Genomic DNA, 12,656 nt, shown 5'->3' with positions numbered 1-12,656 from the left:
GGAATAGTAGAGGGCAAGACCAAGCAGGTCCTACCAAGCTGGAGAGGCTTCAAATGGAACCCTCGACGATCGACTATTTATCGTTCAAGGACCAGTTGAGCTAGCTGGAGAGAGGCCCATCACATGACTCTCCCCAAGATGAGTCATTCTCAACCACAGCAACTCTCAAAGAAAATCTCTGAAGTTTTAGAGACATAGAGATCTAAGCAGGTGAAGAGAGTAGCCATTTTGCAGAAGCTACACTTGTCTGAAGGACTGAGGAATGAAACACATTCTGAGGTCGAACAAATGGCAAAGCTATTTTGTCCACTGAGCAAAAGTCATCTTCATAAACGACCTGACTGGTTGTCCATCAGTTTTTATTTGGGGACTTCAAATGAGAGGGAAGCCTACTATTTCCTAAAGCTTCCCCTTCCACTTTTGGACAACCTGAATTTTTGAGAAATGTTTCTTCATAAAAAAACTAGTTACCTTTCTTGTAACTCCACCCCCCCCCAAATGCTCTTAGCTGTGCCACCTAGTGCAAAACAAAATTCTCATCCCCCTTCAACATAAGTCATCAAATATTTGCTGATGTTTATCTCATCTTCCCCTAAATCTTCTCTTTGCCAAGCTAAATATCCTCAGATCCTTCAACTAATACTCATAGAGCATGACATGATCATCCTGTATTTAGGTGCTCTCTGGTTTATTAATGTTCATCCCAAAATGTGATCACCACAACTAAATGCAATACTGTAGATGTGGTTTGACCAAAGCAAGGACAGAGGGACTATCATCCCCTAAAATGGCTCCTTATGGCACCTAAGACATGACCAGTCAACATTTTTTGTACCGACACCTATAATCAAAAGTCAGAGTCCAACCCAAGTTTCATGTTATTAATCAACCAAAATATTTAATAAACCAAATGTAAACAGAACCCCTTATCCACTAACTATTTATTGTTGTGTTTTTAATAGCCATACCTTCTTTGGACTTAATTATCCAATTACACAGAGAGACACATGTACATCATATATACATATATGCTCACTCTTTTTGTCATTAATTTTACATTATAAAGCTCAAAATAATCTACTCAAAGACATCCCCTCTCTCCCAATCTTTTCTCAAAAACAAAATCAAAGTGGTAATTACTGAATGTCTTTCAGGTAGTGGGGTATGGTGGCTAGATTTCTGCACTTGCAGTCAAGCAGAGCTGAGTCCAAATCCTTCTTCACCTGCTAATGATGTGATAATGGACGAGTCATTTAAAATCTTTGAGACTTGGTCTTTTTTGTTTTTGTTTTGTATTTTTTATCTCCGACATGGAGATAATAATACCTGTAGTATCTGCATCACAAGGTTGTTTTGAACAACTACTGGATTGGGTGGTTAAAGGACCTGGATTAAAATCATATCTTTGCCACTTTCTACCTGTCCAGACTTGGGCAATTCATTTGACATAGTTTGGTCACAGTTTCTTCATCTGGAAAATGATAGGGTTGGACTAGATGGTCTCTAAGTTCTCTTCCAGCTATCAAACTTTAAGACTCTGAGACCTTCTTGTCCCCCTCATAATCTTCTTGAGCCTCAGTTTCCTAGTCTGTAAAATGAATGGGTTGGACCAGATGATCTTCCAAATCTATATCAACACATTGATTTAGACACAGCACAACAACATGAATTTAATCAATTCATTGCTTATTTAAAGTACTATGTAAATGTCAGGGATTATTAATGGCTACCATTTATAGAGCACATTACGTTTGGCAATACTTTTCCCCTATGTTATGTCATTTGATTTTTCACATAACCCTGGTAGGTAGGGGGCATTATACCCATTTTACAGATAAAGAAACTGAGGCTGAAAAAAGTTGAAAGATTTATCCAAGATTATATATTGAGTTCCCAAGGGAGAATTTAACTCACTTTACTACCCACTTTGCTACCTCTGGATGTGAATGGTGGGGACAGGAAAGAAGGGAGGGAGGCATATTATAGTGCATCAGGGAGGCAAAACTACCTGCTTTACTGTCTAGAATCCTCAGTATGGGGGGATAATATCAAGAACATCGTTGCAATTTTCATGGAGGATCTTGAACCCTACATATTTGTATACATCTTTCCTGGGTTCTTTTAACCTTGTGTATAAATGTATATATCTTTGTGAACCTCAGCTCCCTGGACTAGAAACCAATCATCACTATCATCTTCTCTATCTTCATCATTTTCATCACTAGCATTTCTTTTGTACTTTAAGGTTTGCAAAGCACTTTGCAATTATCTCTATTATTATCCCCATTTTACAGAGAAGGAAACTGAGGCAGTCAGAAGTTAAGTGACTTACCCAGGGTCACAAACTTGCAAGTACCTGATTTTAATTCAGGCCTCCCTGACTCTAAATTTAGTATTCTAGCTAGCTAGTTAGGCAGCTAGGTGGAGCAGTGGACAGAGAACTGTGTCCGCAGTCAGGAACATCTGAGTTTGAATTCTGTTTAACTAGGTGTGTGACCCTGGACAAGTCATTTAACCTCTCCTAGCCCAGGGTTTCTCAACTGCAAAATGGGAATGAAACCTACCTCTTACGGCTAGTTGCAAAGTGCTTAGCATGTGACTGGCATGTGGTAAGTGTTTAATAAATGCTTGCTCCCTTTGTTCTAACATGATGGGCCTACATGTAAGAGAGGAAGTTTACAATTCAAATTGGGATCATCAATATCCATCTTCAGGAGCTGAGATTCTCTTTGCCTTTATTTTGAAGGGATTGAACCCACTGAGGGCAAGAAAAGAAATAAACCCGTACTTAAACTTCTGTCCTTGATAATGTTCATTGTAGACTCAATGTTATAATCAATACTTATTAGAGAAGAGAGCTATAAATCAGACCATCCCCATACAGGGTCCATTTTTCTTCATCTGGATGCCTTATTTTGGGGGTATTACCTTGTCAATTACCACTTTCTTCTTTCTCACTCAAAAATAAATCATATGTTGTGCATAGCTTTAAATTGTGAGCCTTAGAAAGCTCTCAGTTTATCTAGTCATTTAAAGGCACAAAAGTAGAACTTACCACAGAAAAGTTAATCTAAAAAGTCATCTAGTATGTAATGTGAAAATGGCTTAAAATCATTAAACTTGGTCAGTCAATTAACATTCATTAATCCCCTTCTGTGCCAGGCAATGGGCTAAGTTCTGGAGAAACAAAGAAAGGCAAAAGACGGCCAACCAAGAAACTCCAAAATTAAGATAATCATCTTAATTAGTATCATATGGGAAAGAAAATTCATCAGTAACCAGGAGACTGGGGTCCTAGTTCTAAGCCTTGCCATGTGACCCTGGGCAAGTCATTCCACCACAGTATCTATCCAATGAGAGGAGCTGACTGTCTGATGGCTGAAATCATTTCCATTTTTCAAATTCAACAATCTAATGTTTCTGAAACACCAAACTTCCACTCCATCACTCCTCGACATCTTGGGCTCTCTTAAAGGGTAAAAAAAGAAGGGAGATTAAAAATGACCAAACTTACATTTTGGGGTCCTCTTTTTCTCTTCAGAATTAAAAAAGAATCCTAGTAAGAAATAGAATCATCAGTTTTCCACTTCTCAGCATTATGGATCTCCCCACACATCCCCGCCCCGCAGCCCTCTCTGCACACAGGTGAGGTGGCATGATTTCCCAGTAGTCCTTTTGTTTTGATTCTGGATCAGTTCCAGAGCAGAACTTCCCTGTGAAGAAGGATCCCACTCTTCCCAAGAATTGTTGCCTCATGGGTTTCTTGGGAGTTACTTAAAAAGAAAAGCTAATTAAAGGACACATACTATCTTCATGCCTTAAACAAGTCTGCAGAGACTCAATTTAAGGTGAATGCTAAGTATTTTCATTCAGCTGCATGGACTCTTGCCTTTTCTAATCAGGCCCTTTGTAGAATGATCAAACCCGTGGAAATCCCGGTAAAAGCTTTCTAGATCACTGAAGACCCCCTCCTTTCTAAGGTTCATAAAAAGTCCTGGCAGGACAGTATTATTATCACCATATTTAAGGAGAAGGATTATGACTTAGTCAATCCTGTGGGGAGGACGCCTCAGATAAAAGAGTTTTCACTACACTAGGCTCTCTCTAAAAAGTAAGCGCTGAAAATCATTTCTAGAAAATACTGACAGGCTTCTAGAGTTCCTTAGCAGCATTATCCTAGAATAATGTCCTGCAGGAGACAGGGTTTATCATGCCTCCTTCCACAGGAGTAAAGCCATTAGGCTGATGTAATGGATTGAAAGCTGAACTTGGAAGACATGGGTTCAAATTCATGGGACACCATATTCAGAGCTGGAAGGGACCTTAAGAAACCATCTTGTCCAAGCTTCTCATTTTGCAGATGAAGAAACTGAGGCCTCCAGAGAGGAAGTGATTTACCCACAATCATATATAGCAGATTTGAACTCAAATCTTTCGCTTCCAAATCCAACATATTTTCAATCTTTGATACAGACTCCCATAAACAGTATTTCATAGATGGGTAATCAGGGGCTCTCAGAGTCATTTTTTTCATATAAAAATTAGGATACTTGCAGCATCTATTGCGCAGTGTTATAATAAGGAAAGAATATTGCAAACATTGAAATGCAATACAAGTGGGCATTGTTACTATGATAAATGATTTTCTACAGGGAATTTTTTCTTAATAACTATCATTTCTTACATTTTTACAATTTTTAATTCATTCTAGACCTCTTTGAATAGATGTATCAGGAGGGCAGAGTTTATAATCTCAAAGAGGATCATAAACATGTCTGAAAGGTTCGGAACCGCCGGATATAAGAAACTCTCAAAGTAGAAGGCAGAAGAATCAAAACATTTATTTAGGCTCCACAGTAACCAACCCATGAACCAGAAGCCCCATTTTGATATGTTGATCAAAATCTTCCAGGCCCAATAAGTACGCCTTGCAAGAGTAACCAGGAGGCTACAGAGAAGCATGATTGCGTAAAGCAAAATCATGCTTCCCCCTCGATGGTAATAAGATTACCCACTGGCCTGAAGTCTTTGTTCAGCTTCCTCCCGTAGATCAGCTCTGCTACTGGCAGCTCCTGCCTCAGCTGTGTCTGTGGCTGAAACTGACGTAACTGTCGTAACTGCCTCTGTAACTGCCTCTGGCTCCAACTGTCGCTGTAACTGTCGCTGTAATGGCCTGAAGTCTTTGTTCAGCTTTCTCCCGTAGGTTAGCTCTGCTACTGGCAGCTCCTGCTTCAGCTGTGTCTGTCGCTGTGGCTGTAACTGACGTAACTGTCGTAACTGCCTCTGTAACTGTCGTTGTAACTGTCGCTGGCTCCAACCAGAAAAGGAAGAGAATCTTCAAGCTGTCCTCTCCCCTCTTATAGGGTTTTTGACATCATCAAGCTCCGCCCGAATGACCAGGGCCGATTGGTTCCTGAGTTGGCCCCTCCCCCTAGCATAGACATTAACACCTCCCCTCAGCCAGCCCCATGACTCTTCACACAGGAAGTTGTCTGCTTCCCGGCATGCTCCCCGGGCCTCCTGCCCCGGAAGAGCAAGCCACAGTGTCCAGAGGCTCAATGAGGTAAGCTGAGTCATTCAAAGAAAACAAAAGCCATTCTGGTTACACTCCACCCCTTGTTATAGGATACATAATCTAATCAGCCATGTATCCTAGAACATACATTGTGATCCAATTACAAAGGAAACTAAAACATATCATTCATTATAAAGCAAAACATATCATTTGGTGACATTCCTAAACATTGGTTAACGATTCAAATGTGATCCACCCCTAGGTCCCAGCAAGATAATCTTTTCAATCAATCATCCCCAAAATAATTATTAATAATTCAAATGTCCACCCCTAAATCCTTGTATCCATTACATAGGATCAATAATATCATAACAATAAAACAACACAGCAAGGATAACACAAAATAAGTAAACAGAACACTATCATCATTTCCACCCCCCTTGAACGATTGGGGCTCAAAATCTTGGGGTGAGGGGTGAAGGTCTCATTTTCCATAGCTTCTTCATGCTGAAATTGGATGTAGAGATGGCCCTGCCCCCAAAAAGTCCCATTCCAGAGGTCATTTCTTTAACGAGCTGGCAGGAATTCCAAGAATGCTACATGCTTAGGCAGTCACCGGAAAGTGCAGGGTGCTTAAGCCTGAAGGAAACAAAACTAGCAACAAGGTTAGCCAAAACAAAGGACAAAAAGAATAGACAAGTATGGACTATAATTCTTCAAATAAAATCATCTCAAGTTTGGTTGAGATTTCAGTTATGCAAAGATCCAACATCAGAGCCAAACTCAGGTGGGAAATGTTTCTTTTCAAAAGGAACATAATGAGGAAGCCAAGAGGATCCCACCCTAGATATAGACTAAGATTGTCCTCCCAGCCTTTCCCCAAATGTACAAGTTTTCATCCGTTGATCACACAAGGTCACCTTCACTCTGAGTGGCTTGTGGGCTTGCAGGAGCAGTTCTTATTTCCCTATTTCTCGTGTTATCAAGTCCTCTATACATTCTGTATAATTCATTGGTTGGAATTCCATCTATCATTTCAAAACCTACCCCTGCTCTCAATAAAGTAGTAAACATTTCTTTCCTTGTTACTCTCCTTTGGCGCCAAGTTTGCTGGTTATTCACCCTTCTCTCTTGAGGAGATCTATCCCTTCCCCAGTCACCTAAGTCATATAACTGTAAAATCTTATTTATCACTGTTGTAAGACGGCTCCCTACTTCTCCAAGTAATAAATTCAAAATTAGTTGTTTATAAGCAGGGGGAGCTGTCCTAATTATTAAATTCCTATGAGGCAGTTCCATTGAATCATTGTAATATTTGTCTGCAGTTCCTACCATAATGGCAGTCTTCATTACCTCCTCTTTTAGTCTCATGATACAATCTCTAAGTGAATACCAGGGTCTGTGCTCAGTGGGCCACATAGAATCAGTAGCATATCTCTTATTGCATCCCACAGCGGCTAATGCCAACAGAGTAGTCCCGCTATCACCATCTCCTTGCTGATGATGTTCCCTAAAAGCTTGTTGAACTAGAGGATCATGGCTGATACCTATGAATCTCATGCAGTCTGTCCCATCTACTGATATTCCACCGGCCCCTTGATCACTGAGTCTTACCATCCAAGATATCAATGGTTCTCCTATTCTTTGGCTGAATCTACTCAAAATATCTGTGACCTCTTGCGGTGAGAAATCTTCCTGAATTTCCCTTGTAACTGAATCTTCACCTCGGGTTTCTGTCTTCCTCCTTTGTATGGGTCGAGCCCTTGTCTGATCATTTAACCATCTTCTATTCTCTGTGTAAGGCACATCCTGAACCCCAGTAGTGTTTTGTGCCTCAGCCCCTAACATTGTCTCATTCTCTCCCCACTCACTTCCTCTGCCACCATGGCTAGGACGAAGCAGGCAGTCAGGCTTTTTCTGGGCTGGGTTGAAATGCACTCTGGGCTTTTTTGGTCTCCTGTTGCTCTTAGCCACATTAATAGAAAAGTTCTCATTTGAGTCAGTTTGGTCTCCTGCTATCTGAGATTCCTCTTCTTCCTGTGGGGTAGGAGTGCCCCCATGTCTTTCACTTAATCTCAATCTTTCGTATACTAGCTGGTAGGCTGATAACACTATCCAGCTTTGCCTAGATAGTGATGCCCCTGACTGAATCCCAACTTCTCGTAAACACTTTTCCAAATCCCTAGGATCTCCTCTCCGTAGCCTTGGTTCCCAGTTTTCACAGGGTCCAGCTTTTTTAGCCAATTCTTTTGCTAGGGAGGAATAAAATGGATCCTCCCATCCTGGGATATTCATCTCTTCCTCTGGAATTGTTCTGCTTCTAAATAGAGATCTTATACCTAGCGATCCTGTTCGTGACGCCAAATGTATCAGGAGGGCAGAGTTTATAATCTCAAAGAGGATCATAAACATGTCTGAAAGGTTCGGAACCGCCGGATATAAGAAACTCTCAAAGTAGAAGGCAGAAGAATCAAAACATTTATTTAGGCTCCACAGTAACCAACCCATGAACCAGAAGCCCCATTTTGATATGTTGATCAAAATCTTCCAGGCCCAATAAGTACGCCTTGCAAGAGTAACCAGGAGGCTACAGAGAAGCATGATTGCGTAAAGCAAAATCATGCTTCCCCCTCGATGGTAATAAGATTACCCACTGGCCTGAAGTCTTTGTTCAGCTTCCTCCCGTAGATCAGCTCTGCTACTGGCAGCTCCTGCCTCAGCTGTGTCTGTGGCTGAAACTGACGTAACTGTCGTAACTGCCTCTGTAACTGCCTCTGGCTCCAACTGTCGCTGTAACTGTCGCTGTAATGGCCTGAAGTCTTTGTTCAGCTTTCTCCCGTAGGTTAGCTCTGCTACTGGCAGCTCCTGCTTCAGCTGTGTCTGTCGCTGTGGCTGTAACTGACGTAACTGTCGTAACTGCCTCTGTAACTGTCGTTGTAACTGTCGCTGGCTCCAACCGGAAAAGGAAGAGAATCTTCAAGCTGTCCTCTCCCCTCTTATAGGGTTTTTGACATCATCAAGCTCCGCCCGAATGACCAGGGCCGATTGGTTCCTGAGTTGGCCCCTCCCCCTAGCATAGACATTAACACCTCCCCTCAGCCAGCCCCATGACTCTTCACACAGGAAGTTGTCTGCTTCCCGGCATGCTCCCCGGGCCTCCTGCCCCGGAAGAGCAAGCCACAGTGTCCAGAGGCTCAATGAGGTAAGCTGAGTCATTCAAAGAAAACAAAAGCCATTCTGGTTACAATAGACTATGTCATTGGACCATAGAACATCCTAGGAAGTTTACAGGATATTTTTATTTTCCAGGTGGAGAAATATAGGCTTTTGTTTTATTATTTGGTCAGTTTTCAGTCATGTCCAACTCTTCATGACCACATTTGGGATTTTCTTGGCAAAGATGCTGGAGTGGTTTGCCATTTACTTCTCCAACTTATTTTACAATGAAGGAAGCTGAGGCAAACTGGGTTAGGCGACTTGCCCAAAGTCACACAGTTAGGAAGTAGCTGATCCTGGATTTGAATCCACGAAGATGAGTCTTCATGCCTCCAGGCCTGGCTCCCAATCCATGCTGCCACATGGCTTCCCCAAATGTAGGCTAGAGATATACTAATAAAATTGTTATTGTTAATAATAGTAGCTACTATTTCTATAATTCTTAAAAGATTGGTTCTAATTCTTCTTTTCAACGTGACTGATGTGAAAATGTGTTTAATATGAACGTATATGTAGATCCTATATCAGATTGCACACCATCTTGGGGAGGGGTAAGGGGGAAAGGGAGGGAGTCAGAGAATATGTGAAATACAAAAGCTTGTGGAACAGAATGTTGTAAACTAAAAATAAATACATTTTAAAAATAATTTCTTGAAAAAATATTTTAAAGCACTTTATACAGGGTAAATTTTGATAACATGACTTACCCAAGAAAATTTACTCAATTATTTGGAGAGGTGTTTTGTTTTTAGAAATCTTTTTTGGGAGAATTAAAATTCAAGTGTCAATATGTAATCAATTTATCATTGATGCTTTATACATCATTCTGACAGAGGAGAGAGAGAGAGAGAGAGAGAGAGAGAGAGAGAGAGAGACAGAGAGAGAGACAGAGAGACAGAGAGACAAAGACAGAGAAAGACAAAGACAGAGAGAGTTATCCCCAAATTATCCATTTTTTAAGAGAAAAATTCACAAAAAAAACCTCTCATAAAAATATTTTTCCTCTGAAATTTTCTGCACACTAAAATCAGTTGACTTATTCTGTCTCTTTTTTAGAGTCACCGAAAATCTGTTTTAGCAGTGGTAAAATGTGTGTGTGTGTGTGTGTGTGTGTGTGTGTGTGTATATGTGTGCGCGCGCGCGCGCACGTGTGTGATAGAGCAAATTATAGTGAATTTCTTGAAGAAATACTGCCACCGTGTGACAAAACTAAGTATTGCAATTATTTTTGTTATCCCATTCTGATAGAACATTTGCTAATGTTGGCCTACTATTAACTCAGTGATAGAAATCTTGGTAAGTTCATGTGGGATAATTTTTTTTTTATTCCCAGAATTGTAAAGTGAGTATAACTAATCCAGATACATTTCTGTAGTGGATGTAATAAATTACAATTGATGTTAGGAAAAAAATTTAGACAATGAGAATTATCCCAAAGTGGGCTAGACTGCTCCCTGGTGATAGTGCATTCTACCTCCCTGAATGTCTTCAAGCATGTGGTAGATGACCACTTATAATAGCTTCTAAGATCCCATTTTACTTTAAAATTCTATTCTGTGATTATGGGATTACATGATCCTATGAGTCACAGGTTGATTGCTTGCTGTCCTTCATTTTCGAAGAGGACCAACATGACTTCACTTTGCTAGAGTCAAGTCACAATGCATCTTACTCTGGCTGATCTGACCAATATAAGCTCAGAATGTTCTAACCCAGGTCAGGCACAAATGGTTCATATAAACATTTGGGGTGGATTCTCGAAATTTGTGCATCTCGCATTTCTTTTGAGCTACTTCAATTCTGCTTTGCTCATTGAACGCAGCACCCTCTCTGATGGGGGCATGCCATGCTGAGCAGTCCTGTTCCAGTGTCTCCTATGTCACACAATAAATTCTGCAGTTCTGAAGATAGAACTTGAGAGCGTCCTTGTTTTGCGTATAAACACCATGTGAACACTTGCCCTGTGTGAGTTTTCCACAAAATAGTCTTTTAGGCAAGGTTATGTTTGGCATTCCAACAACATGGCCGGCCCATCATAGTTGGGCTCTCTGCAGTAGACTCTGAATGCTTGGCAGTTGAGTTTGAAAAAGGACCTCGGGGTCTGGTATCTTATCCTGTCATATGATCTTCAGACAATTCAAATGGAACTCATTCATTTTCCTGGAATGGCGCTGGTATACTGTCTAGGTTTCACAGGCATACAACAAAGAGGTCAGCACAATGGCTCTGTACAACTTCAGATTGACAGGGATCATTTCTCTCTGCTTCTTATGCTAATTTTGACCTAACAATTAACACCAAGAAAGCACAGGTACTCCTTCAGCCAGCCCCTCACCACCCGTATATAGAATCATTCCTTACAGCAAATGGAGAAATTTTGAATGCTGTGGATAAGTTCACTTACCTTAGCAGTATACTTTCTAGGGATGTACACATTGATAATAAGATTGATGTAGCATTGCCAGAGCTAGATGTTTTTGTTGCCATGATGTAGAATTCCTACATGAAAGATGATGTGTATAATACATGAGACCTCAGGGTTAGGGTAGCTGAAGGGAATATACATATATAGAGAGACAGAGGGCACAGGTGAGTTGAATATGAAGGGACGATATCTAAAAAAAAATAAGGGGTGAGAGGGATATATTGAGAGAGGGAGAAAGGGAGAGATAGAATGGGGTAAATTATCTCGCACAAAAGTGGCAAGACATAGCAGTGCTGTAGGAAGGGAAGAGGGAACAGGTGAGGGGGAATGAGTGAATCTTGCTCTCATCGGGATTGACCTGAGGAGGGAAAAACATACACACTCAATTGGGTATCTTACCCCACAGGAAAGAAGGAGGAAAGACATAAAAAAGGGGGGACAATAGAAGGGAGGGTAGATAGGGGGAGGAGGTTATCAAAAAACAAACACTTTCTGAAAGGGAGAGGGTCAAGGGAGAAAAGTGAATAAAGGGGGACAGGTTAGGAAGGAGCAAAATATGTTTAGTCTTTCACAACATGAGTATTGTGGAAGGGTTTTACATAATGATTCACATGTGGCCTATGTGGAATTACTTGCCTTCTTAGGGAGGGTGGGTGGGGAGGGAAGAGGGGAGAGAATTTGGAACTCAAAGTTTTAAAAACAGATGTTCAAAAAAAGTCTTTGCATGCAACTAGGAAATAAGATATACAGGCAATGGGGCATAGAAATCTATCTTGCCCTACAAGAAACTAAGGGAAAATGGGATGGGGGTGGGGGAGTGGGGTGACAGAAGGGAGGGCTGACTGGGGAACAGGGCAACCAGAATATATGCCATCTTGGAGTAGGGAGGGAGAGTAGAAATGGGGAGAAAATTTGTAATTCAAACTTTTGTGAAAATCAATGCTGAAAACTAAAAATATTAAATAAATAAATAATCCAAAAAAAGGGGGGGAAAAAGAAGTCTAGGGCTTGAAGCCTTAGCAAGACAAAGAGAGCTGGCAAGCTCCAGGAACACAGAACTGCTAAGTATCTCCCACAGTGGGAATTTTCTGCTCCACTAGCTGGAGAGGCAGGGTGATATAATGGGTAGTGCTCTTCCTTAGCATCAGGAAGACCTGTGTTTAAATTCTACCTCATAGGTTCAGTGACTCTGTAACCTTGGCCACGTCAGGGTTTAACCTCTCTGAGCCTCAGTTTCTTTAGCTACAAAATGGAAATAATAACAAAATCCATCCCATAGGGTAGTTGTAAAGAATGAATGGTAGGAAGCAGTGTGGTCCTGGGGAAAGAGCAACAAATCAAGAGTCAAAGTTCAAATCCTAACAAATGCCTGCCTTGGTCACGGGTTCAAATCCTGATGATGCCCTTTATTACCTCTGTGACCTTGGACAAGTCACATCACAGTTTCCTCATCTATAAAATGAACAAGTCGAACTTAATAGGCTCTGAGATTCCTTCCAG

Source organism: Trichosurus vulpecula, chromosome 6, assembly GCF_011100635.1.
Source record: "Trichosurus vulpecula isolate mTriVul1 chromosome 6, mTriVul1.pri, whole genome shotgun sequence".
Classification (NCBI taxonomy): domain Eukaryota; kingdom Metazoa; phylum Chordata; class Mammalia; order Diprotodontia; family Phalangeridae; genus Trichosurus; species Trichosurus vulpecula.
Note: the sequence above shows the minus strand (reverse complement) of the source record.